Source organism: Neomonachus schauinslandi, chromosome 7, assembly GCF_002201575.2.
Source record: "Neomonachus schauinslandi chromosome 7, ASM220157v2, whole genome shotgun sequence".
Taxonomy (NCBI): domain Eukaryota; kingdom Metazoa; phylum Chordata; class Mammalia; order Carnivora; family Phocidae; genus Neomonachus; species Neomonachus schauinslandi.
Genome location: NC_058409.1, coordinates 58,577,839 through 58,605,243, shown reverse-complemented (window position 1 = coordinate 58,605,243; position 27,405 = coordinate 58,577,839). Strand labels below are relative to the sequence as shown.

Below are 27,405 nucleotides of genomic sequence, written 5' to 3'. Positions count from 1 at the left end.
CTTTTTTGAATATGACAAAAATGTTCTTAAATTCTTTGTGGTGCTGAGTGCAAATGAAAACAGGGACTAAAAATTTATCAGCACACACTGCATTTCTGTTATAAGTAAAGAACAATACTGATGATGTCACATTATGGAGAAAACAACCATCTATGCAGATTATGATTTCAATCAGGGCATTTATATCTTTCCCATGTTTGTTTCCCTGGAACTTGTTATGTTGCCCAGGCTCTGGGACTCCTGCCGCTGTTAAGATGGTAAATTCTCCAGGACCATTTCAAGTGGGGAAATGACCAATTTAAATAATTGTGTGTACCATCTTGTGGAACGAGCCAAGTTCACCCAAGAGGACCACCTCCTTTAAAGAACAATACATGATTAAAAGGCATGAAATGAACCTGCTTTAAATGGTCTGACCAAGTAATTAGGTGTCTGGTGATTCTCCCTCACAGGCCAATCGGTAGAATGTTACTATTGGACACGCAGCCTCATGGCCCTCACACCATACCTGAAACAGCCTCGTAGTGAGCCCCACTTCTCACCCACCCAGAGTCTAGGAACTCACTGGTAAAGAAAGACCACCCTGAAACTAATATAACCCTACGTTAACTATCCTGGAATTAAAATTAAATTAGATTAAGTTTTCAAGAAGATCTTAAAGAAAAAGACCACTCTGTGATCAGTAAGTCAATCACTGACCAAAAACAAAAGTCATGTTTTATATTATCATCTTATCATATTTCTCATCAAGGAGGAGACCTATAATCCAAGTGCATCCAGAACTCAGGAGGTGAGTACTACTTTTCCTGCCCTGTTAAATGACAGGAAACTGCTCATTGTGTGTACAAGTTCAGCAGCAAGAGAGAGCTTTATTCTGGCTACAGGCCTCAAATCATTCCAGAGAATCTCAAATGCTCTTAGGCTCTGACGAGGCCTTCCTGCCAACAGTAACACAAACACAAGGCACACAGGTCAACTCCCAGTTGTCATTCCACCAACAGCTCTGTGGCAGGGACCTTGCTTTCAGGCAGCAATATTTAAAGGAGTTTATAAATAAATAAATAAATAAATAGTGAAGATATGTACAAGTGACTGGCACCCTCATTAGTACCACTGATCAAAGGCTAGACGAGCACTCTCTAGGCAAAGCCCGCTAAGTGCTATGTCTAAGACTCTCTTCAAAGACCTAAGACAATGGTAAATGTGTCAGAAGGCTCAGCTCGCCCGTTTGGGGAGGAAAATATAGGCTTCTTTTTCCTAAAATAATTCAGAAAGAGTAGATAGTCTGTTTCTTTAGGTCTATAGTTAGCTTAAGAACTGACCTATGTTACATAGATTTCTACTTTGATACCTGAAATTAAAACGTATTGTTTTCATATAATTGCATCTGTCAATTTTACCTCAATAAAGCTGAAAAAATTGTTTTTATGAATGAACCTTAAAATCCAAACCAACTTACTTTTCCTTTATTAAAAAAAAAAAACTGTCGGGCGCCTGGGTGGCTCAGTTGGTTAAGCGGCTGCCTTCGGCTCAGGTCATGGTCCTGGAGTCCCAGGATTGAGTCCCACATCGGGCTCCCTGCTCAGCAGGGAGTCTGCTTCTCCCTCTCCCGCTCCCCCCTCTTGTGCTCTGTCTCTAAAATAAATAAATAAAAATCTTTAAAAAACAAAAAACAAAAACTGTCGGGGCACCTGGTGTTTCGGTTGTGAAGTGTTCGACTCTTGATTTCAGACCAGGTCATGATTTCAGGGTTGTGAGATCTAGCCCCACGTCAGACTGCACACTGGGTGTGTAGCCCACTTAAGACTCTCTCTACCTCCCTCCCCCTCTCTCTCTCTTTTTTTCAAAAAAAAAAACAACTGTCTAACTCTTTGTGATATATTAAAAAAAATTGAGATAGCTACTTTCCTCTGACAGGTAATCAATTACTTCGACCAAATTCATGTCCACTGGACAAAGTAGTTCAAGGGACTCTCATTGATGGTTTCCATCTGTTTGAAGACATCCAAAAAGCTACTTTTTTCCATGAGCAGTCCAATGACCGAAGCCAGTTAGGGCGTTCTGTTTGCCAGATCTGTCATAATAAATGTAATTAAAGGTGATAATCTACTGTCAAGGAAAATGATAATCCTATTAGCAACTCCATTGCACCATGTCTAGTGAGATAACATCTTGCAGTATCCTGGGGGGAAATGGCTTAATTACAAAGTTTCCAGATCTGTACAATGTATACTCTTACATGGTCTTGATATCCCATAAGTACTGAGGCACTTTAAAATCTAGATTGTTATTAAGTAAAGGTATAGTGAGATGGGTTATTTTTTTACTTCTTTTAAAGATACAAATTTATTCAGTAGTAATCATAGGCCCTTCATTTTAATATCATATAATCACTCCTTCACAATGACAAAATCGCAGCCTCTGAGCCACAGAAAATATTAAAATGGAGGGGCGCCTGGGTGGCTCAGTCGTTAAGCGCCTGCCTTCGGCTCAGGTCATGATCTCAGGGTCCTGGGATCGAGCCCCGCATCGGGCTCCCCACTCAGCAGGAAGCCTGCTTCTCCCTCTCCCACTCCCCCTGCTTGTGTTCCCTTTCTCGCTGTGTCTCTCTCTGTCAAATAAATAAAATCTTAAAAAAAAAAAAAAAAGATACTCTAATATTGACTTTAAAAAAAAAAAGAAAATATTAAAATGGATAGGTCCCCACAAGTTACTGTCTGGATTCTCCTTAACTGTCCCTCAGTTAGTTTTTTTCTTCATCATCAATCATTTAAAACAGGTAGCAAATGAATGGCATTTCAATTGCCATCTAGCTATGTTAGTAAATACTTTGATCAAAACATAGCACTAAATTTAGTATCATCCAAACACAAATGCAGGAAAGAAAAGCAAGTAAATAACTAGAAGTATTGCGGGGGGGGTGGGGGGGGCGGGGTTGGAGAAAGCCCTGAATACTGAATACAAAGTTGACAAATTAGGTAACTAGTCCCTCTATAAATGGAACTGCGCAGGACATGCTAAAAATGCCACCTATACTTCCTTCAGTGAAGCAAAACTAGAAGAAAGAAAAGTTGGTTGATACTCCTTTGAAAAACAGACTTTCCACTGAATATCACTGAATATACACAGTAGCCTGCCAACTGACTACTGGTGCAAAGTCATTCACTAAAAACTACAGTGGTCTAATTCCACATGGAGATGGCTCTTCATAGAGAAACTGTCAGAAGAATCCATTTTCAACTGAAATGTATGAACAGTTTCCACCCACTCCCTAGAGGCCACCAATCCTGTCACCATTCAAAAGGACACAGAAGACAAAGATCTTGTCCAAACCAGCAGATGGGGGGAAGTCCGTATTTCCCTTCTGTGTAACACAGATTTCTAAGTGTCTACCACATGGCCAAAACGACGCTGGGTACTGTGTGTCTTTCAAGATGAGAAACTTTTCCTCTGAGCCCTCAAGGAAGTGACAATCCTACAGGCAGGAAAGTCACCACTCAAACCCATCCTTAGTTCAGAGTATCTTATCCTTGATTAAAATTATCGTAGAGAAGGGATGCCTGGGTGGCTCAGTCAGTTGTGTGTCTGCCTTCGGCTCAGGTCATGATCCCGGGGTCCTGGCATCGAGTCCCGCATCGGGCTCCTTGCTCAGTGGGGAACCTGCTTCTTCCTCTGCCTGCTTGTGCTCTCTCTCTCTCTCTCTGACAAATAAATAAATAAAATCTTTATTAAAAAAAATTATCGTAGAGAAGACTCATGTAATAAAGACCAGCTTCATTTACAAATCTAATAAAAAAGACTGCTGCCGGAAGGCTATTGGCTGCTTAGCAATTCCATTTCCCAGCAATGAAAGCATACTAACAACAGAGAAAGAAAAAAAAAAAAGAGCCTGTTGGATCTCAAATATCATCTCAATCTCAGTCTCTACAGAACAGTCCTCCTTCACTAAGGCTGCACGCATCCTTTAGTCTGGTAGACACGCCCAGTCTATTTAAATGGTAAATGAGAAAAAAAATGGAAAATTATGATAGCATTCACTGGTGCATAACTCGTCTATGTAACAATTCACCACTCTCACAACTCACAGATCCTCACGTTTGAGGTACATAGCTCCCGATTTACGGAGGCAAGGTACAGCAGCAAGAAGCTGATGTCCAGTTATGCATGTCGTCCTTGTTTCATCTGTTTGCTCAGATGATAGGGGTCAGGTCTGCAGCTCTGTTTGAATTTGGTTGGCCAACAACATTACTGATTGTAGTTATCTGTATTTTGTGTGCCCTATTAAAGAAATCCAAATTGAACAAAGCCTTTTTTTGATGAGTCACTAGCATGCATAGGTGCGAAGAACACAACCAAGACCGGCTACCCCACTAAACTTGCTGTATTCAAACACCGCTCCCACAGCATCAGAGCTGTCTGCATGGCTTTGATAAACCAGTATTGGGTAAAGTCAGATATGCCTTTGACGCTTGTATTTTTACCAGGAAAAAATCATAAACTATTGCTAGTGACTTAGCATGAGAGCCTAATTTACAACATTATTTTTTTAAATAAGTTGTTCAAAAGTAAGCGAGTCCTGCTTTTTCCATAATGGAAAAGGAAGTGTAAACTGAGGTCATGGCTTAGTTGGAACTTTCAACCATAACAGAGACATGTACTCTCTCCAGAATAGCATCCACAGGGTAGGTAGATTTCTGATGTGGTGGCTCAGGGCTCCAAAACTGAGTCTTCCTTAGGCCACCCCCTCCCAGGCATAAGCCACATGAATCAAGGCGTTATCTGAGAAGGGGCTCCTCCAGCCCCAGCTGTTGCAATCCCAGCCATTGGAGGCCCAGATGTTCAAGTACCCCATGATCCCAGTGGAGGCCCCAGACATTGTGGAACGGAGAAGAGCCATCCCTGCTTTGGCCTTTCTGAATTCCTGACCCAAAGAATCTGTGAACACAATAAAATAACCGATATTTTATGCTAAGATTTGGGCAGGAAGGTCGTTATGAAACAACCCCTTCCTGCTTTTCCCAACCCAGGGCACAGAGCTCAAGAAGTTTATCAGCAGGCCCAAACAAAAAAAATAAAGAAAAAAAAATGTTAAAAAATAGAGGGCTCCTCTTTAAAGAAACTGAACTGAGGAGAACTGAAGCAGCTGACAAGGATAAGCAGGTGTTCCCAGAATGAAAACTATTACACTTTTGGCTTTGGGAGGAAGGTGGTTATGAGAGCAGTATATGGGAGTAAGCTCCCTGCCTGATCACCAGAAAGTGAAGATTGCCCCAACCATATCAAAAGAGAGCCCAGTCAGCCTTCTTGGTTCTTTCATGTTAAATCAGAATAGTGAACAAACCTCAGCCTCTGAATCTTGCTTCCTCCTGAAACCCTACCGCATCAGTTAAGATGCCAACAGGAAATAAGTGGAACCTCAGATTATGATAATTTTGGTTCTATTTACAAAACTGAGGGAAAGAGTGTGCAGTAAAGTGAGGGACTAGCAGCAGTGGAACTGTCCCCCCTCCCTAAGATCAAAGAGACAAGAGGAGTAAGTAATCAAATCAAAAAGGCAGAGAGTCCAAGAATGCTACCTTAGGGGCATCTGGCTGGCTCAGTCAATAAAGCATGTGACTCTTGATCTCGGGGATGTGATTTTGAGCCCCACTTTGGGTATAGACATTATTTTAAAATAATTTAAATTACTTTGGGCCCGCTTAGGGGTGGCCTGGGTGGCTCAGTCAGTTAAGTAGCCGACTTGATTTTGGCTCAGGTCATGATCTCAGGGTCCCGAGATTGAGTCTTCTTGTCCCTCTGCCCCTGCCCCCACTCGTGCTCTCTCTCTCTCCGCCCCCAAAGTAAATAAATAAAAATCCTTTTAAAGTTAAAAAAAAAATCTTTAAAAAAAAATGCTACCTTGAGAGGAAAACTGAACTTCAGCAAAAGAACATAGCCAGATGAGGCACCCTCACAGATCAAGTTTCCAGCAGAATACATACGCTGACCTCATCCTCCCCACTCCTGTTCATCTTGGTCTCCCTTATTGGGTCGACCCACCTAGAAGCCATCAGGCATGGTAGCCTGCTGATGCAATCCATAGAGGCAGAGAGTAGAGTGAAGAAGGGTGGAAAGTGGGTGTAAAGGGACATAGAAGGCATTCTATGTCTCTCAATGAGAAAAATGAAAGGCAATAAGGAACTCCAGGAAGGCGAAAATGCAAAAGAAATATGAAACCCACTAAAATGCAGCCAAATGTGGTGAGTACATTGGAAAAATAATTTATTTAAAAACTTTTCTTGAAGACAAAAATGTGGCATTGGAATTACAGAGAAAGAAATCTAACCACAGTATACCCCTGTATGCTGCAATGAAACCTACTTTCAGCTTTTGTCTTTCAAAAATCAACCTATATATAAAGCACAGATGACTAATCTCAAAATGTATATTTCCAATCATAATAAAACTTCACAGTAAAAGTGGGGTAGGAGAGGAGGAGAAAGGGCAGAAAGTAAAGAATAAAGAGGTACTGTTGAAAGTTAGCGAAATAAGAAATACAAATTTATAAATATTATTGAAAGTTATAAAATAGGAATATGGTAACCACTGTGGGAAGGTTACCTCAGGCTTTATTTGCACAACATGTGAGCACCTTCCCCTGAACAAATAGCTCAGCAAACATAATGTCTTCTTGTTCTGGTCATTCAAAACTATTTCAGCACCAGTTCTCATGCTATGTTCCTACTGTCATCTTACTATTTTAAAGATGCAGCTGTTGTCAATGAAGAGATCAAAGCCTTGACAACTTTAAAGGGAAATACCTGAATTTCTTCTATGCTTTGGATCTCACTTTTGTATGAACTACAGAAACTGTTGCGTTCTGTGACAAAACAAATGAGTTCATGATATGAATTATGAAGCTATTACTGTTTCAGTGATTTCCCAATTTAGCCATCTTGCCTACATAAACACGCCAAGAAAATAAAAAGGTTGTTTGGGCCTCATGAAGATCCTACGTTTTTGTTGTTGTTAGATTTGGCTAAACAAATTTCCTGAGATCATGGTTTCTGTAAGAGGGGTCTGGTCTTATATTATGAAATCTCTTCAAAATAGATAAATTCCTATAAATATATAATATTTCAAAACTGAATCCGGAAGAAATAGAAAATTTGAACAGACTGATCACTACCAATGAAAATGAATCAGAAATCAACTCCCAAAAAAAATCCAGGACCAGAGAGCTTCACATGTTAATACTATCAAACATTTAAAGAAGAGTTAATACCTGTTCTCCAACTGTTCCAAAAAAAAAAGGAAGAGGAAGGAAAGCTTCCAGATTCATTCTACAAGGCCAGCATTACACTGATACCAAAATCAGATAAGACACTACCAAAAAAGAGAATTACAAGCTAATATCTCTGCTGAATATAGATCCAAAAACCATCAACAAAATATTAGCAAACCAAATCCAACACACATTAAAAGAAGTCACTCACCATGATCAAGTGAGATTTTATTTATTTATTTATTTATTTATTTATTTATTTATTTATTTATTTCAAGGGTGGTTCAATATTCACAAATCAAAGTGATACATCATATTAACAACAAAAGGGACAAAAGTCATGATCATCATAGCATACATCTATGATAAAAACTCTCAACAAAATAGGTTTAGAGGAAACATCTTAGCATAATAAAGGCCACTGAAGAAAAACCACAGCTAATATCATATTCAATGGTGAAAAACAGAGCTTTTGCTCTAAGATCAGGAACAAGACAAGGATGTCAACTCTCACCACTTTTATTCAACATAGTACTGGAAGTCCTAACCACAGCAATCAGATAAGGGGAAAAAAAGCATCCAAATTGGTAAAGAAGAAGTCTAACTGCCACTTTTTACAGATGACATGATACTATTCATAGGAAACCCTGAAAATTTCATCATGAAACTACCAGAATAAATGAATTCAGTAAGTTGTAGGATACAATATTAATATACAGAAATATGGGGGCACCTGGGTGGCTCAGTCAGTTAAGCATCTGCCTTCGGCTCATGTAATGATCTCAGGGTCCTGGGATCGAGCCCCACGTCAAGGCTTCCGACTCAGTGGGGAGTCTGTTTCTTCCTCTCCCTCTGTCCCTCCCCTCTGCTTGTGCACTCATGCTCTCTCTCTCTCAAATAGATAAATAAAATCATGTAAAAAAAATCAGTTGCGTTTTTATACAATAGTAACAAAGTAGCAGAGAGAGAAATTAAGAAAACAATTCCACTTCCAATTGCACAAAAAATAATAAAATACCTAGGAATAAACTTAACCAACGAGGTGACAGACCTGTACTCCAAAAACTAGAAAACACTGACGAAAGACATAGAAGATGACACAAATGGAAAGATATTCCATGGACATGGATTGGAAAGACCAATATTATTAAAATGTCCATACCATCCAAAGCAATCTACAGATTTAATGCAATACCTACCAAAATGCCAACATTTTTCACAAAACTAGAACTAATAATCCTAAAATTTGTATGGAACCCAAAAGACTCTAAATAACCAAAGCTATCTTGAGAAAGAACAAAGCTGGAGGTACTCACAATCCCGGATTTCAAGATATACTACAAAGCTGTAGTAATCAAAACAATATGGTATCGGCACAAAAATAGACACATAGATCCATGGAACAAAACCGAGAGCCCAGAAATAAACCCACATCTATACCATCAATAATGTATGACAAAGGATATACAATGAGGAAGAATACGTAACGGAGAAAAGACAGTCTCTTCAACAAATGGTGCTGGGAAAATTGGACAGCTACATGCAAAAGAGTGAAACTGGACCAATTTCTAACACTGTACACAAAAATAAACTCAAAATGGATTAAAGACCTAAATGGGAGACATGAAACCATAAAACTCCTAGAAGAAAACACAGGCAGTAATCTCTTTTACATCAGTCATAGAAATATTTTTCTAAATATGTCTCCTCAGGCAAGGAAAACAAAAGCAAGAATAAAGTATTGGGATGACACAAAAATAAAAACCTTTTATACAGCAAAGGAAAGCATCAACAAAACAAAAAGGTAATCTACTGAATGGGAGAAGATACTTGCAAGTGATATATCCAATAAGGAGGTAATATCCAAAATATAAAAAGAACTTACACAACTCCACACTGAAAAAAAATAATCTGATTTAAAAATGAGCGGAGGACCTGAATAGACATTTTTCCAAAGAAGACATACAGATGGCCAAGAGACACATGAAATGAAGCTCAACATCATTCATCATCAGGGAAATGCAAATTAAAACCACAATAAAATACCACCTTACACCAGTTAGAATGGCTAAAAGAAAACAAAAACGCAAGAAATAACAAGTGTTGGTAAGGATATGGAGAAAAAGGAACCCTAGTGCACTGTTGGTGGGAATTAATTTGGTGTAGCCACTGTGGAAACAGTATGGAGGTTCCTCAAAAAATTAAAAATAGAATTACCATATGATCCAGTAATTCCATTACTGGGTATTAACCCAAAGAAAACGAAAACACGAATTCCAAAAAGGTATATGTACCCCTATGTTTACTGCAGCATTAGTTACAAGAGACAAGATATGGAAGCAACCCAAATATCCATCCATAGATAAATGGATAAAGAAGAGGTGTTATGTATATAATAATAGAACATTACTCAGCCATAAGAAAACAATGAAATCTTGCATTTGCAGCAACATGGATGGATCCAGAGAGTAAAATACTCAGTGAAATAAGTAAGTCAGAGAAAGACAAATACCATGTAATTTCACTCATGTGAAATTTAAGAAACAAAACAAACGAACAAAGAAAAAAAGAGACACCACACACACACACACACACACACACAGACTCAAATACAGAGGACAAACTCTTAGTTGCCAGAGGGGAGGTAAGAAGGGGATGGGTGAAATGCATAAAAGAAAGTAAGAGTGTATTTCTCTTGATGAGCACTGAGAAATGTATAGAACTGTTGTACACCTGAAACTGACATAACACTGTATGTTAATTATACTTAAATTTTTTAAAAAGTCTCTCTATACTTAAATGAAGTCATCGAGTATTTGACAGTCAATAGTATCCTTAAGCACAGAAAAGACTCTGTGCTTAGTGACACATCGTAGTTTGTGGAGTCCACGGGAAAGTCTGACCCACAAACTGGATGCCAGATGTCAGATGATGAAGTAACAGCTTACAAAGAAGACTTCAAGAAGGTAAATTACTAACCCATCCTGTCTGCACCTGCAGCTCCTCATACTAGAGGGAAACCACAATCAGAATCCACTTTTAATATCTCAAAGATGATTGTTTATAGAAGTACAAAGAAAGTATGCTTGTGTTCATAAATATTACTCTTAAGGTTTGTTTTTTTTTTTATAACTTGGCTAAGAATGTTTTAACTCAATTAGCTGCCAATGTAAAAAGTCCTTAGTTACAAAATCTTTATTGTTAGCTAATTTTTTCATATGCCTTTAGTTTTCCATTTCATATTCTTGCTCGAAAGAGAAAAACTTCCTTCTTAGTTTGCTTTGCTGAACCTGTGTACACCAAAGAAGCGGAACACTTAACAAGACACTTTTTCAAGTCTCTTGCCATTTCCTTCTGAGTTTTCTTTGTTAACAAAATTAAGGTTTTTTAAATACTTTATTTATTTATTTGAGAGAGAGAAAGAGAGAGCACAAGCAAGGGGAGCATCAGAGGCAGAGGGAGAAGCCAACTCCCCACTGAACAAGGAGCCCGATTTGGGGCTCGATCCCAGGACACTGAGATCACGCCCTGAGCCGAAGGCAGACGCTTAACAACCAACTGAGCCACCCAGGCGCCCCCAAAATTAAGCTTTTAACATCTGATATCTATTTGGCTGTTTGTAATATGTGTATACGACCGACACAAAAGTGAATCATATCAATTAACCACACACACAAGCACACATAATGACTTACCTAGTCATGCCTGGTACCCACCCCTGAAATTTATGGTTTATGCTGCTATTTTACATAAAGGATAATTTATTTAGTCCAAGAACTATAATGTCCTTATTTTCTTCTTCAAAGTGCTAGTTTAATTTAAGGTATAAAATCAAAAGTAAGCTTATTTAAGGTTCCAAGGTAACCATACAGGAAATTCAAATGGTGAGCTAACTAACAACTACTGAGAGGAAGGGAGAGGAGGTGGCAGAGTAGACGAGGTAATGTAATGAGCAAAATCATCACCTCTCACTGCACAATGTCAATAGACACTGTCAAGAAAGAGTGGTTTGGATATTAATTAAAACCTCCAGAAGCATTAAAAACAGAGACAGTTAAATGCTGTAGGCTCTGAGAAGTGGGACTGGAAATGAGAGAGAGTGGGTGGTAGACTTGTCTTTTCATTTTAAACCGTTTTATACTACCCAGATCATTTCTGCCTTGTGTATATACTTGGATAAATATTATTAACTTGTATAAACATATACACACAAATGTACAATAAAACCGCAGAAGACTTTTGGTAGAAATTGAGATGCTGATTCTAAATATGAATATAAATATGATTGTATTTATATAAAATTCCACAACAGGCAAAGCTATAGTGACAAAACTCAGATTAGAGATGGCCTGGGGTCAGGAATTAGGGAGGAGATCAACCACAAACTGGCCCCAGTAAAGTTTTTGGAGTGATAAAAACGTCCTATATTTTCATGGTAGTGATGATCGTACAACTATGTATACGTCCAAACTCATGGAAATGTATACACAAGAATGGATGGATTTTATTATATATAAATTATATGCCAGTTGAACTTGTTGACAAATGTACTAATTGTTTACGAAACTGGGGTAAGATCCACGATTATAATTCCCTCAGGAGAGTATATTCCCATACTCGATTTCAGATCATAATGTTTCTGTGGCAAAGCCGGTCTTGCTTCAAGCTATCACGTCAGCGAACACAACCTAAGAGGGTTGTTCTTCACTATAGAGACTGTCGCACAGGCAAGCCCACGGTGTCATCTTGTCATTGGTCTGTGAGATTTATGGATCAGAACATGAGGAGCTTTCTCCAATACGATAAAGATGAAAGAAGCAAGTGGAGTTTTATGAAGGTTTTATTTTTGTCCTGCAGTCTAAAAACCATTTTCTCACAGATTTCAGGGGGAGCAGAACCGCACATGCCGCAACGTGACAGAACCATCAGCTCTCCAGCTCTGTTTAATTCTTGGGCCCTGCAGAGTCAGATTGGTGCCACTTACACACAGCCCCTTCTTACGGCGCGCTTTGCTGCTCTATATTCACCGAGCTGTACCAGAGACCAGGTGCTATGTGGAGCCTGGGAGCTAGAGCAGCAAGTCAGAGATAAGGTCCCTCATGAAGCTAAAACAGGAAGACACAATTTCTTTACCTTGAGAGAAAAACCCCAGTGTTTGTTTAGGAACATGAAGTCAGGGAAAGTGCTGGGTGTCTCCCATTTACCTTTCCACCGTCTCCACTCTTCTTCCCCACCCTGTTCTGAGCCCCTGGAGGCCAAGGTGTATGGAAACCCTCTGGCTTTTTACTGGGTTTGGCCCCTGAGAGGCACCATCAGGAGATGGCAGAGGAAAAGAGTGAAGTGGGGTAGCCCTTCCACCAGCTCAGCTCCCTACCAGAACTGGACGCAGCCCTCCACATAGTTCCCTAAAGCTAATCTCTACAATTTCTGTAAACACTTCTTCCCTTCAAGCTTCAAGCCTAGACACGGTAATGGCGCCCTGCCCTAGCGAGCCCTGGGCACTGCACGAGGCCCTGTTCACTCCCCGGGCCCTGTCATCACTGCCGTAAACAGTCTGTTGATGTCGCCTCAATTACTCAGTTTGAGAATATCAACTCTTACTTGCCAAGACCTTACAGAAGACTTCAGAGACAAAAAGGGAACTCAAGGATATATTTAAATCCTCTCGCTCTTCGCATCAGGAAACAGCAATCAGTAGCAGCCACTGGATTGAATCTATTTTGTATATACTGTCCCTGAAATTAAAGTTGATGATTTTCTGCTAAGGAAAGATTTAAGTCACATATTTTCTTCCTTTTTAAAGCAGTTTAACTTAACAATATTCCAAAATACAGCTCAGTTGGGCAAAATCCTCATAAAAGACTGCATAGTGGTGCGCCTGGGTGGCTCAGTCAGGTAAGCTCCAACCTTTGGCTTGGCTCGTGATCTCAGGCTCCCTGCTCAGCAGGGAGTCGGCTTCTCCCTCTCCCTCTGCCCCTCCCCCCTGCTTGTGTGAGCACGAGTGTGCATGCGTGCTCTCTCTCTCTCTCAAATAAATCTTAAAAAAAAAAAAAAAGACTGCATAATGGATACGGGGCCCATACATTCCTTCAGATGTAATTTTATCTCTGGAAGCAGCCAGAGAGCTGGATATTTAGACTTCATCATTTGGGGCCGTCATGGAAAGGTCTTCACTAAATTATGTATACACACACCATCAGCCTGTATCGAAAGACCTTTTGAAAAACAGCCCCACAAAACACTCTACCATCTATTTGAGGAATGTTGCTGAGAATGTAGTTCACTACACAAACGGTTTTCCCTTTAGAAGGTATTTTTTTAAGTCTCAGCACAGGTGAAACTGTTTCACCTTAATCTCTGGGCCATCATGGATCCTATCACTAGCTCAGGAAACCTAGAAGCTCTCAGCCCTGTTAGTAGCTCGCTTTGAACAAGTGAACAGCATCTTATAGGAAATGTGTTGTGGGCTAACCCTACCCCTAGCTTCTTTTTTTTCTCCACTCCATCTCTTTATATACTTTATTTTTTAATCTTTGTGGGCTGTGCTAAATACTGAATGTTTATGTCCCCCCAATATCCACATGTTGAAACATAATTCCCATAATTCCCAATGTGTACTTGGAAATGGGCCTTTGCAAGGTGATTAGATCATATGGGTGAAGCCGTCAAGGATGGGACTGGTGCCTTATAAAACAGACCTCAGAGAGCTCCCTTGCCCCTTCCACCATGTGGGGACACAGCAAGAAGACAGCCATCTATGAACCAGGAAGTGGGCCCTGACCAGACACCAAATGTGCCAGTGCTGTGATCTTGAATTTTCTAGCCTCCAGAACTGTAAGAAATACATTTCTGTTGTTTATAAACTACCCAGTCTATGGTATTTTTTTAAAGATTTTATTTATTTATTTGACAGAGACAGAGACAGCAAGAGCAGGAACACAAGCAGGGGGAGTGGGAGAGGGAGACGCAGGGTGCCCGCGGAGCAGGGAGCCCAATGCGGGACTCGATCCCAGGACCGTGGGATCATGACCTGAGCCGAAGGCAGCCGCTTAACGAATGAGCCACCCAGGCGCCCCCAGTCTATGGTATTTTTGACATAGAAGCTCAAACAGACCAAGACAGGCTGTATCAAATCCTTTTTGAAATAAGGCAGAGATGAAGGTAATTTAGAATAAGCAAAAAAGGCTGAAAATAGTGACGTGTTTCTTTCCTCATAAAACTTAACCTATATTTTCTTTTTTTTTTAAGATTGCATTTATTTATTTGAGAGAGAGAGAGAGAGAGTACAAGCGGGGGGATGGGGAGGAGCAGAAAGAGAGGGAGAAGCAGACTCCCCGCTGAGCAGGGAGCCCGACACGGGGCTCGATGCCAGGACCCCAGGATCATGACCTGAGCCCAAAAGCAGACACTTAACGACTGAGCCACCCAGATGCCCCACTTATATTAAAAACTCCAGCAGAACCATAAAGGGGGCACCTGGTGGCTCAGTGGATTAAGCATCCAACTCCTGGTTTCAGCTCAGGTCATGATCTCAGGGTCATGAGATCAAGTCCCACACGGGGCTCTGCGCTCAGTGGCAGAGTCTACTCAAGATTCTCTCTCCCTTTCTCCCTCCCCCTCTGCTCCTACCCCCACTTGAGCTCGAGCATTCTCTCTCTCTCTCTCTCTCTCTCTCAAATGTTGGCAAGGAAGTGGAAAAAGGGGAACCCTCTTACATTGCTGGTGGGAATGCAAACTGGTGCAGCCACCCTGGAAAACAGTATGGAGGTTCCTCAAAAAGTTAAAAATAGAGCTACCCTACCACTCAATAGCACTACTAGGTATTTATCCAAAGGATACAAACATAGTGATCCGAAGGGGCACATGCACCCCAATGTTTATAGCAGCAATGTCCACAATAGCCAAAATATGGAAAGAGCCCAGATGTCCATCGACAGATGAATGGATAAAGATGTGGTGTATACACACACACACACACACACACACACACACACACACACACAATGGAATATTACTCAGTCATCAAAAAGAATGAAATCTTGCCATTTGCAACAACATGGATGGAACTAGAGGGTATTATGCTAAGCGAAATAAGTCAGTCAGAGAAAGACAAATACCATATGATTTCACTCATACGTGGAATTTAAGAAACAAAACAGATGAACATAGGAGAAGGGAAGGAAAAATAAAATAAGATGAAAACAGAGAGGGAGGCAAACCATAAGAAACTTTTAAATGTGGGAAACAAACAGGGTTGCTGGAGGGGAGGTGGGTGGGGGGATGGAGTAAGCGGGTGATGGGCATTAAGGAGGGCACTTGAAGTGATGAGCAATGAGTGTTGTATGCAACTGATGAATCACTGGCTTCTGCCTCTGAAACTAATAATACAGCATATGTTAATTAAATTGAGTTGAAAAAAAAATTTTAGTAAATCAATAAATAAAATATTTTTAGAAAGAAAGAACCATAAAGAAGCCCGAATTGGGATGATAACCTTTATAACTTATCCTAGAACCTATTCCTTCCTATTTGTTGAAGATTTTCTTCTCCTTTCACAAGTAAGACCTTGGCTGAATCTGCCTCCTACTCTTCTGCAAATTAGAACACTAATTTTTCACTTTATTAACCAGAAAAAGAAGTGGAACAGATACTAGACTGCAGTGGATGAACTTCCAGAAACCCTAAAGAAAGTCAATGCTCTGTGACAGTGTCTGACGGACACATGGCCACAGATGTCCCCAAGTGAGACAGGAAGACAATTCCTCCTGCAGCCTCAACACCAAAGGGAACACTCAGATCCAAGAGGCAGGGTCCTGCCAAGGACGATATTGGCTTTCTGAGGATCTCAGTCTCTCAATCTGTGCGTGTGTGTACGTGTGTGCGCACTTACACTAGGTAAGTGTATATGTGTATGTGTGTAACCATGCGCATGCACACAAAGAGGGCTATTCTTTACGTTAAAGGCAGTGAGGCTTCTCTGGTCCAGGATGGGGGTTAGGGATGGAAGCATGAGTGGACCAGGAAAGGCTGGGAAGCAAGGTGGCAGGTACTCATATGGAAGACTGTCTGCATTATGACTCCTCCTGGTAATTTCCTCCCAGGACATCCCGTCCAAAGGGTCATTCCTTTGTCTATAGGTTCCTGTCTGCCTATTAAATTTACTTGCCACAGCAGCACCTGCTTATCTAAGGGCCTCCTGCCTCCAGAATTCATATCGACATTGCTAGGTTAAAAGACACCTTTCCCAGTAAAGTAGCTATGTAAACTGCAGGTGCTCAAAATATTTCTGCAAAATTTGAACATGTTTACATAATTTAAGAAGGAAAGCATTTTATTTTATTTTATTTATTTTATTTTTTTTTAAGATTTTATTTATTTATTTGTGAGAGAGAGAATGAGAGAGAGCACATGAGAGGGGGGAGGGTCAGAGGGAGAAGCAGACTCCCTGCCGAGCAGGGAGCCCGATGCGGGACTCGATCCAGGGACTCCGGGATCATGACCTGAGCCGAAGGCAGTCGCTTAACCAACTGAGCCACCCAGGCGCCCAGAAGGAAAGCATTTTAAAAATAAAAGCAACTACTTTTCTTTTGTATGTGTTATCTTGGGAACACATTTGATAGTTCAGAAGGTTCTTAAAATGTACATCCACGGGGTGCCTGGGTGGCTCAGTTAAGCGGCTGACTCTTGATTTCGGCTCAGGTCATGATCTCAGGGTCCTGGGATCAAGCCCCGTGTCAGGCTCCACACTTAGCGGGGAGTCTGCTTGAGGATTCTCTCTCTCCCTCTCCCTCTGTCCCTCTCCTCTGCTTGTGCGCTCTCTTTCTCTCTCTCTCAAATAAATAAATAAATCTTTTTAAAAATGTACATCCATATCATCTCAGTGATATAAAGCAAACAGGCACACCAGAAATGGCTCTATTAATAAAGTAAAACAAAACAAAATATAAATGGGTATGTAAGGTGGGGCTTTGAGGTAAAACGGGGAAAAGGTGAAAAAGTCCTATTGAGTGACAGAAGTTTGATAAAGTACTTCTGAGCTTGTTAGAAAGGCATATCTCAGGCCTTGCCCACAATATACTGAATCACAGCCTGCATCTGAAAGGACCCCAAGTGATTTGTAGGCCTCTGCAAGGTTTGAGACACCTTCTTCTAAGGTCCCTGAAGTTCAGATATTCAATCAGTGAACATATATAAATTAGGAGGGACTGACAGAAACAAGGAGTCTCAGAATTTATAGTAAAGTGAAAATGAGTTTTTGATATTTTGGGATGTAATTTTTCTGCTCTAGGCTGATTTACAAATCCCTACACCCACAAAAGCACCATCACTAACCTAAGCTTATACAGCTCACCCCATCTGAGCCTTCACGTACTAAGACCTCAGCACTTCTAGTATACGATGACAGTATAAACCCTGCTCTTTCCCGAATTCAGACCAAGGAATTCCCACAAAATAGAGTTAGAAACCACCATGATGAGGGACGTGCTGGCCAGCCAGCCAGGCAAGCCATGGGAGAGAAAAACCTCTCTGGGAAGTAGGAAGAGCCAACAACAAATAGGGACCCAGAGTTCTAGGGAACTCAGAGCTTGGCCTGGTGGAGAGGAGATGTGGGGGGACCCCACAGGTACAGTCCCTGTGACTGGAGAACAAAGCAATGGCTCTCACAACCCCCAAGCCAGCCCCCACCAAGCTTTTCCCTGGACTGACAACAGACGGCCACTGCCATGAAGAGCTCCTAGTGTAAGCCAGCTAAAGGAGGGGAAGGCCCCCAGCAGACAGGAAGCCCCAGCCTCACAACCCCTTTTGGTCCGGCAATGGGGGTCCTGATCGCTTCCGGCTGGAGGGCCCTCCCCACTCCTTCCGTGGGAAACATGGAAGTGGAGTGCTCAGAAGTATTTATTCTCAGGGCTCCAAGAATTGGCTCTGAGTTGGCCATGAAACTGGGTGTGAGGGGGCTCATCTACTTCCTACAGAACCTGGAAATCAGGCCACTACTCCACCATACATTGTGCCTCTGTGCAATTCAGAAAATGGGTCTCCAGCTGTGCAGAAAAAGAAAAAAAACCTCTGGCACTTAAAGTAGTAAAAGGACTCCTTTGGGCGATGGGGCCCTGGGCTGAGCAAATGGAAGATACCTGTGTGCTAAGAAAATGGCCCTCTTTTCTCCAGAGGACACAGCTCCCTCTCAACCCCTAGCATACACATGTACGCAGCATCTATATACAACACCACCTGCCCTCCCCACCCTGGCAGCCTCTAAGGTGGGAGAAAAGAGAAAGGAGTACATAGGCATAGGAATCCCAGAATCCAATAAACAGTCTGGACAGAGAATACTCTAGAAGGAAGGAACAACTCCGAGAGGAGTCGTCCATCCCTCTCATCTCACTATAACTCTTATTATAATTGTATTTTATCACAAAGTGATGATATGAGTTTTATAAACTGACGGACGGCATGATTAATTACAGTATAACTATACCGTATTATGTTGGCAGCAATGGTATACATTCCTAAACGCAAGAATATAATAAAGCCCACGCTTCAAAAATGGAGCTGTTTATTGCAGCATGGGAGGGGGGTGAGGTAACTGCTCCCCTCACGGTCCATTCTCCAGTCCTCATGTGTGAACACAATGGGGCACTTTATGAAAACATTTTTTCACCACTCTACACTAATAGCCCCAAACTGCAACCACATTATTAGTTGTTGCAATGATAAAGTTTGCTCTAACCCAGAATTTCACACAGAGGAGTTTTTAAGGAACCCCTACTACAGTAGAATGTCTACGCTAAAAATGGCTGCACAGAAATGGGCAAAATCATGAAAAACATTTCTGTGAGTGTTCTGCTCAATTCTTTCAACAGCCGGTATCTTTAGGCTAGATTTCATGCAGCAGACTTAATCTGATTTTGAGTTATCAACACACAGTAAGGGAGTTCTTCCTTTTAAAAGAACAACGGTAGGGGCGCCCGGGCGGCTCAGCCATTAAGCGTCTGCCTTCGTCTCAGGTCATGATCCCAGGGTCCTGGGATCGAGTCCCGCGTCGGGCTCCCTGCTTCTCCCACTCCCCCTCCCTTTTTGTGTTCCCTCTCTCGCTGTGTCTCTCTCTGTCAAATAAATAAATAAAATCTTTAAAAAAAAAAACTAATAATGTTCCACTTTCTAGTTCATAATTAAAGATACCTTAATTTTTTTTAAATGCCTGCAATTTAATAAGTCGATTTTATGATCATTAGAGTAAATTATGTATGCGTAAAATACACATATTTTGTGTTTTATTTTTCTGTGTTTGTATGCACAAACAATACATAATTAATAGTTAATATTTATCAAGCACTCATGTGCCGGGTATTGTAACTGTTTTACATACTCCTGTTCAAGACACCATTATCCTCCCATCCATGAGGTAGATGAAGTAGATGTTATTTGTGGCCTCACTAAGAGATGAAAACCTACAACACAGAAAGGTCAGACTGCAAATATCTAGCAAAGTCGGTACTGGAAGCCAAGCAGCCTGTTTCCCTCTCAATTGCTACCAAATACATACAAACAGTATCCATCAGGGCCTGGACTGTATATCCATCCACTAAGTTTTAAACACTTAACAATGACTTAATTCGTCAAGACTCTAACATTTAATAACAACCTTCATAGAATGGTACCAAGAACTCCAGGTAATTAAAAAAAAAAAAAGTCCTTAGTTACCAGGACTTTGGAGACGAATTAAAGAGACAAAAATATGTACATAAAATGCATTCATTTCAAAGCGACTTCTAAGTAAAGATGACAATGTGGTATGAATGAAATAAAAGGAAAGATGACAAATCTAAGGGGAAGTGCCATAGAGGTGATCCCTAACGGAGCTCTCTGAGGCAACACTCCCTGGTTTGGCAGAGTGATGGTGTAAGGAAATTTCACACTGGGATGGAAAACAAGCAAAAAGGAACAGGAGAGATGGAGGTGGCAGCTGAAGAACAGAATGTATGTCACGAAGTATTTCAAGTCATACGAAACTGTGATGAGCTATTTCACAGTGGTTTTCCTTTAACCAAGAATCTACATTTTACACTTATCACTATCACTATTCTTTCTTCTCCTTTCATCTCAGCATTCCAGGCAACCTTCTAAGTGTTAAGTGGAAACCATTTCTCCGTGTTCCCTCTCTGGTCTGTCTCCTACCAGTGTGCAATGATTTGCTCAAAAACAAACTAGCAGAGTAAATGAGTGATAATCACCCACCACTTATTTCCAAAATTGCCTGCATGAAGCCTAAATGAGCATTGCATTCAAATGACTTAGACTACTTGCCTATTTATTTTAAAAGACGATGGAAAGACTTACACTTAACCAATATGTTTTATTTAGAGAGCCCCTAGCCAATCAGATGTTCAGCCCAGGGTAAGCTTTGGTTCCTGTCCCCAAGGACTTTTTAATCCAGCAGGAATTGAGTCTACACAATGCCTGATATGCAGTGGGCACTTAGTAAATGGGAGCTTCCATTTCTTGTGCATCATAGCGAGCAGTGAGGCACTGAAGAAAAGACAGGGGCACCTGGGTGGCTCAGTTGGTTGAGCATCCAACACGTGCTGTCAGCTCAGGTCATCATCCCACGGTTGCGAGATCAAGCCCTGAGTCGGGCTCTGCACTCAGTATAGAGTCTGCCTGAGATTCTCTCTCTCCCCCTGCCTCCGACCCTCCCCCAGCTCATACTCTCTCTCTCTCTTTCAAAATCTTTAAAAAAGAAGAAGAAGAAAGAAGAAAGAAGAAAGAAGAAGAAGTAGTAGTAGTAGTAATACATAAGGTCATAGTAATTGAGAGAGCTGATAAGCACTGGACAGGGACCCCGGGAAGGGTGTGGCAAACTCCCTGGAGGGGTCAGGCAGATGATCTTCTTTAGAAGAGGTGCTCATCTGGCAGAAATAGGAAGCTGGAGAGCATTTAAAGCAGAGAAAACAGCAAAGCACATGGCTGTTAAGAAATGATGACTATGTCTGGCATGATAGGGGCCCAGAGAGGGGAGAGAGAGGGAGTGACTGGGCCAGATCACAGAGGGCTCCAATGTCCTGTGAAGAGGGTGGGACTCTCTAGCAGTTATAGGGAGCCAGTAACGGACATTAAGCAGGAGAATAATCTGCTCGTACTAATTTAGAGAGACAGGTGTGATGGCAATGTGGAGGATGGAATGGAGATAGGCATGGAGGCCCCTCAAAGATAACTGGGGTAAGATGAGGGTCTGATTTCAAATACTGATGAGCAAGATAGAAAAATGGACCTTAACAAATACTAACAGATTTCCCCCTGCAAAATGTTGCTGAAGCTCCCAAGTTAAAGACTGTTGGATTTCCTGTGTCCCAAAAGCATCTGGCGTGGAGCAATTCAGACTACTGCCTTTTGAATACAGGGACCAATTAATAATTCTACCATCCGGAATGCTCCTCTCCTACCTTCCTCCTTTCAATACACATCTACTGGGCACTAACTACATGTCTTGTCCTGGTAGCTAGGGATCCAAAAGCAAGGAAGACAGCTAAGGAGCTCAGAGTTTAGTAGAAGACAGATGGACACATAGATAATGACCCCAATGCCGTACAATGCTGTAAAAGGTGTGTATGAGGTGGTAAGTGCACAGAGGAGAATTACAAAGTGCCTGGTTGGGATGGGGAAAGCAACATCTGACTCCATTAATGTTTTCATAATCTAAAGGAACTATCACCAGTTTTTTAATGACACACAACATTGCCAGTGACATTTCCCATTAACTTAGCTGACGCTACACATAAATTGTTTAAAATATCTGTCAGAATAGATCACGTAACAGATTCTGTGAAATTCTGTTTAATGTTGTGAATGTTAAAGGTAAAACCCATTTGGAGAGTCCTGCTTGCTAGCCGGGGCTCACCTATCAATCACTGTGATGAAAGTCATCTTCTTACTTTTCTAAGTTTCCACTGTTAAACTGATTCTTAGCGTTGAATTTCACCCTGGAAGTAAACAAAATGCAAATATCCCAAGACCTACTGGGGTCAAGCATGCACATACCTGCCACAATAAAAACCTTAGTTGTTGTTTTTTTTTTTTACATAGTCTCTTCAGACTTCTTGCCATGCCTTAGTCCGCTTTCAAATAATTTTCCATTAACAGGCAGGAGTCCCCATGGTACTCCACCCCTCCACATCCTTCCTGTACTGGGTCACTTAAAAATAACTAGCCATGAAGCATTTTAAAATTTCAGCAAATTATTTCAGTGGAAAAATCACCGGCCCTCACACTTGTGGTGAGGTGGAGAACCCAGGGGAGACCTCAAAAGGTTTTCAAATAAGAACTTTATCTTCTAGACAGTACAAATGTCTTTACTCGCTACCAATGATCTCTTTCTTACCTTCTTACTAGAAAAATCTGTTGGCAATATGTGACCAATCTGAGGGAAAATGCTTTTTATCTAATGTCCCACATTATGTGACAATGAAATCTATTTTTATGAATTCCCATGCCACATAAATATGTTCACTTAGAAATTTGAGCTTTTCCTGTTTCCAAGGAGCTATTTTGCATATTAGTTACACTGTGGTTAAATAATTATTTTGATTAATTATATAAGATATACAAGTCTATTGTGGAAAATTAGACCACATAAATAGGCATGAAGAAAATGAAAATAACCCCCAATTCCCCAAAGAGAATCAGTATAAACAGGTAAAACCTGTTTTCTTTTTCTCAGAATTTTCAAAGCATAAATTCATATATTTCTCTCTAAAATGCCTATTGTCCGGGGTGCCTGGGTGGCTCAGTCAGTGAAGTGTCCAACTCTTGATTTCGGCTCCGATCATGATCTCAGGGTCATGAGATCGAGCCCCGAGTCGGTCTCTGACCTGGGTATGGGGCCTGCTTAAGATTCTCTCTTTCTCTATCCCCCTCTGCCCCTGCTCCCCCTCCCCCCACCTCCAACTCACGCGCACACGAGTGTGCTCTCTCTAAAAAAAAAGAATTCTCTAATTTGGGGCAGCACACTTGAAATCAGTAATATGGGCAATGTGTATGGGCAGGTCTAATGTTTAACAAGGTCTCCCTCTCCCTCTGTCCCTCCCCACCACCTCACTCGCTCAGGAGTTCTCTCTTTCTTTCTCTCTCTAAAAATAAAATAAAATGCTTGTTGTCTATAAAACACTTTACTAACTCATTGCCATCATCTAAACTGGCAAAATAATTATGTAGATATTCCTTAATTTAGGTAATTAATCTTTATAGTTGGATATCAAGGTTGTTCCTAACTTTTCATTATTAAAGCCAATGCCATAATGAGCATACTTGTATGAGCATCTTTGCACACTCATTCAGTTGTTTCCTTAAGACAGAATCCTAGAAGTGGCTTTGCTGAATCACAATAGACATAAGGTCATGATTTTTACGTCACAGGAAATACACAGCTCACAGACTGTTTAAAACAAAACAAATGAGAAGAATAATAAAGGAATCCCTGATTTCAAATAAAACATAAAAAATAAATATATCTTTATTTGAAAAACACAAAGGAAATCTATTAAACTATAGCTTAGCTGTTAACAAAACACAAACCCTCAAACTAGACCATGCTTAGGGCTCTGTCATGTTTGCTAAACTTGTGCCTCAAGAAAAGACATTTAGCTTTATTCAAGAGGCTCCTTGTAAAAAGAACTCTGTGGGCAACAAATGCGGTGCCATATAATAGCACCATACAAGAGAAATATAACGTGCACCACAAATGCAAGCCACGCATGTAATTTTAAATTTGCTAGTGGCTGCATGGAAAAAAGGAAAGAGAAGCAGGTGAAATAAATTTCAATAATACATTTTATTTGATGTGGTGTCCCCAGAATATCCCTTCAACATCTAATGGAATAAAAAAAATTATTGAGATATTTTATTATTATTATTATTATTTTTGGTACCAAGTCTTTAAATTCCAGCATGTATACAGTACGAACACAGCATGTCTCAGTTGAGACTAGCCGTGGTCGAAGTGCTCAAAAGCCACCTATGGCTGGTGGTACCAACATGGACGGTGCAGGACTATGGCAGAGGTCAGCAAACCTTATCTGTAAAGGACCAGACAGTAAATATTTTAGGCTTTGCAGGCCAAGAGGCAAAATCAAGGATACTGTACCCTTTGCCTGGGTAGCCCATCCAGGGCGGTGAACAGCTTTGCATCAAGTGCCTCAGCCAGAGACATTTTCAGGATGGTGCTGCCATCACTGTAACCTGAAACCCAGCTAGCCCCTGTCTCCTCCTAAGAGCCAGGTCAGCACAACTTAGGCAAGTGGCTTGAAAGGACAAGACTCGGTGACTGAGATTTCCTAGACGGAGATTCTACCATTCGTTGCCCTGCATGTGCCACAGTGGAGACCCCAGTGTGTTGGCGGCAACCAAAGTGGCCAGCAGCGGGGAAAGGGGCCGGGGGGGGGGGGGGGAGGCACTGAACTTGGTCTCTGCAGCTCACTGTGCCAGCCTATGTTGGTTCTAGAAATAAAGTATCCAGTAAGGGAGGATTCACAAAGCCAATTGCATAGTAAAGATTCTGAGAAATCCTGTCATAAGGAAACCTGTTTCACTTGCAGTAACTTAGCCCTTCCCAATATTTTTTGGTGTGAACCCGTTTTAACAAGTAACAAACACCAAGGCACACAAGTGGATATTCCTCTGAGAGACACTCTCTGAGTGACTCACTCTGAGAAACTGCTCTAAGTTAATTTTGTAAAGCCCCATTCGATACCAGGAAAAGTTCCTCACAGTAAACTTTAATAATAGAACTAAATTCTTAGGTTTCTTCTCAGGTTCCCATCTTTCGTTGTTCCATTTTTACCCAAACACCATGCCTGATTATTTTTTCAACATATTTCTGCTTCTCCCCTCCCCATACTCATGTCCCTCCAAGGCTCTCTACAACCTAATGTACGTGGTTGGCCCCGTCTGCCTGTCCAGTCTTGCCCAAATGTTACTTCCAACTTGAATCCAAATGTCCCCAACTTAAGCCAAAATGAGGCTAGTGCTTCCTTCTTACCAGTTAAACTTGGTTTCTCTGTCATGGACCACAGACCTCAGATGTTCCTAAAACTCTGCCTGACCACAAAGCCAAAAGTTCGTCGTCGTCCCCTGAACACATACAGCCTTTACTAAGCCTCACGCATCATCAGAGAACTCCTTCAAATACACTACCTCATCTCCTCCCTACAAAGGCACTTGGAGGACCCCAGAGACTACACCTTAAACTTCTGGCATAGGCCTTGTATGGTGCTTTGTGGCCACTACTCAAACTTGCCTAGCAAATAAATGAAAGCATGAAGTGCTTAGTCAGGCTTCAGTGAAGGGGGATCTGGCTTGTGAGCACATTTAGGCTTCCCAAATGACACCAGAGGTTAGGATATATATTCAAACCTTCACAGGCAGAAAAGCCACACTAATCCCTTCCTGATTTATCATTTTGGTGCATGAGCCACATCACTGAAGTACTCCACTGCTAGTGAATTAATTCATGGCCAAACTTCTATTTCCTTTATTTTTTTTAAGATTTTTTTATTTATTTGACACAGAGAGACAGCAAGAGAGGGAACACAAGCAGGGAGAGTGGGAGAGGGAGAAGCAGGCTTCCCGCTGAGCAGGGAGCCCGATGCGGGGCTTGATCCCAGGACCCTGAGATCATGACTTGAGCTGAAGGCAGACACTCAACGACTGAGCCACCCAGGCGCCCCACTTCTATTTCCTGTTAAAAGACACTTTATCCTCTACATATTGTTCTCTAAAGACAAATTTAATGCACTGTGATTTTCCCAGCGAAACTAGATGTTTTGCTTTTTAGAAAGCACTTTTTAGGGGCACCTGGGTGGCTCAGTTACATGATGGATATATAAATACGCGGCTCCAAAACTTTAAGTGACTTTTAGACAAATGTGCAAAAGAGATTACAAGGTATCTGGAAAATGCTTGCCTGGATTTTACTGTGATGTCATTAGCAGCAATCCTGAGAAATTTGGGAACAGGGCTCGCAGGGTGTGTGAAAAAGTAGACTCTCTGCAAGACTTCGCTAGCCAACAAGGCTGCCAAGTGAAAAGCCGATAGATCTTCCTTTTTTTTTTTTTTTACTATTTGTTTTTTTTAAGACTTTATTTATTTATTTGACAGAGAGAGACACAGCGAGAGAGGGAACACAAGCAGGGGGAGCGGGAGAGGGAGAAGCAGGCTCCCTACTGAGCAGGGAGCCCGATGCGGGGCTTGATCCCAGGACCCTGGGATCATGACCCGAGCCGAAGGCAGACGCTTAACGACTGAGCCACCCAGGCGCCCCAGATCTTCCTCTTTTACTCAAAGTGACAGAGAATCTCCAAACAAACCTGCCTTCCAGGACCCTAAAGTAATCTTCAAATAAAATGTTTTGTCCGAACACCAAGACTAGAAATCTCATTTATTAAAATTCACAACAGGGTTAAATTTTAAAATAGAAGGAGGACATAAGAAATTCAGTAATATTCTTTCAGGAGTTCTGTCTGTGAGCCAAAATCACTCTCATTATCAAAAGCCACAGGGAAAGCCACGATGGGGGAGGGAAGGTCGGGCCCCAGGGATACAATGTTCTCTCTCAGGGGGAAGGTTAACAATATCCCCAAGGAGGCAAGGCAGCTGTTAGCAACATTAAAGGTAGGAAAGAACAAGTATCCTAACCTTCAATTGTTTTGTTTTGGTCTTTCTAAATCACAAAAGGTAACACAATCAAATTTAAGGATCAGTGAAAATTTGCCAATCTCTAGCCACTATGAAAGAATATGAAAAATGAAAAAACCCCTGCCAAAAAAAGTAAATAATGTTGTAGTTGCATGAAGAAGTGTGTTGTATGACTTTTATCAACCCAAGATCTTGTGGCCCAGAGGGGCTGCAGGAAGAGATAAAAACCAACCAAGGTAAAGATCAGCTGATAGTAACATCTGCCATCTTTCAAGTATATAATTTTTAAAGTAAACCCTTCGAAAGCCAAGCACTGAGTTTTCCCCTTTCTCACATGGTCACGATATTCCCTATATTTATATTTAATTATTATCAAAAGGTCAAAGGCTCATAATATATGATACAACATAGACATCCATATACCTCCATGCTCTTGCAAATACGCACCCAGC

General features: G+C 41.2%; 1 protein-coding gene and 1 pseudogene across 1 annotated transcript in view; one reads left to right on the top strand and one right to left on the bottom strand.

The window, feature by feature from the left end:
- RASGRF2 (Ras protein specific guanine nucleotide releasing factor 2) overlaps positions 1–27,405 on the bottom strand; it is a 236,367-nt gene that overhangs the window by 191,383 nt on the left and 17,579 nt on the right. The window lies entirely within an intron of this gene.
- LOC110584804 lies at positions 6,576–7,076 on the top strand (annotated as a pseudogene).